The 768-nt window shown below is 41.7% G+C and overlaps 1 non-coding gene across 1 annotated transcript; it reads right to left on the reverse strand.

The window, feature by feature from the left end:
• Window positions 1-205: 205 nt before the first annotated feature.
• Window positions 206-311, reverse strand: LOC111722928. The gene has a single exon (XR_002771557.1). It is a non-coding gene; the product is annotated as a U6 spliceosomal RNA (small nuclear RNA).
• Between the last annotated feature and the right edge of the window lie 457 nt (window positions 312-768).

Raw genomic sequence — 768 nt, forward strand, 5'->3', positions numbered from 1 at the left:
CTCCATACTTCTTTCCAAAGAGGCTGTGTTAGTTTTCAGTCCCACCAACAGTGTAAAAGTGTTCCACTCTCTCCACACCAGGGCCAGCACCTGTAACTCTGGGACTTGGTGATGTGGCTATTCTCTCTAGGGTTAAGTGATATCTCAGGGTGGTTTTGATTTGCATTTCTCTGATATTTAGGGAGGATGGCCATTTTTCATATGTAAAAACATGGAATGTTTCATGAGTCTGCATGTCCTCCTTGCTCAGGGGCCATGCGGTATCTTCTCTATATTGGTCCAGTGTTAGGATACGTGCTGCTAAAGAGAACCACGTCTGAAGCTATTTGTAACTCACATGTAGAGAGTGTTACTGGGAAATGTAAAACACACTTTGTATATTTCCATTTATTGTTATGGACAGGTTACGAGCTCACTGCCCCCGGTTTAGGTTTAGAAGCAGAACTAAATTGGTACACGCAGATACACACAGGTCAGAGCCACAGTTTAAATCCAGATCTTCCTAACTCCACAGAATTTAGGTCTCCAGTTTTAATAACCTATCTCTATCAGTAAAATATATCTGAGCACAGAACTCTAAAGTAGGAGGCAGGGCCTGTGGCTCAAGGAGTAGGGCGCCAGCCCCGTATACTGGAGGTGGTGGGTTCAAACCCAGTCCTGGCCAAAAACTGCAAAAAAATAAAAAAATAAAAAATACATAAAGTAGGAACGTTTCTGTACAAATTACATACATGTCCAACTGATAATCCACATATCAGTATTATTAAA

Source organism: Otolemur garnettii, unplaced genomic scaffold (assembly GCF_000181295.1).
Source record: "Otolemur garnettii isolate 467f Iridium unplaced genomic scaffold, OtoGar3 scaffold02820, whole genome shotgun sequence".
Taxonomy (NCBI): Eukaryota; Metazoa; Chordata; class Mammalia; order Primates; family Galagidae; genus Otolemur; species Otolemur garnettii.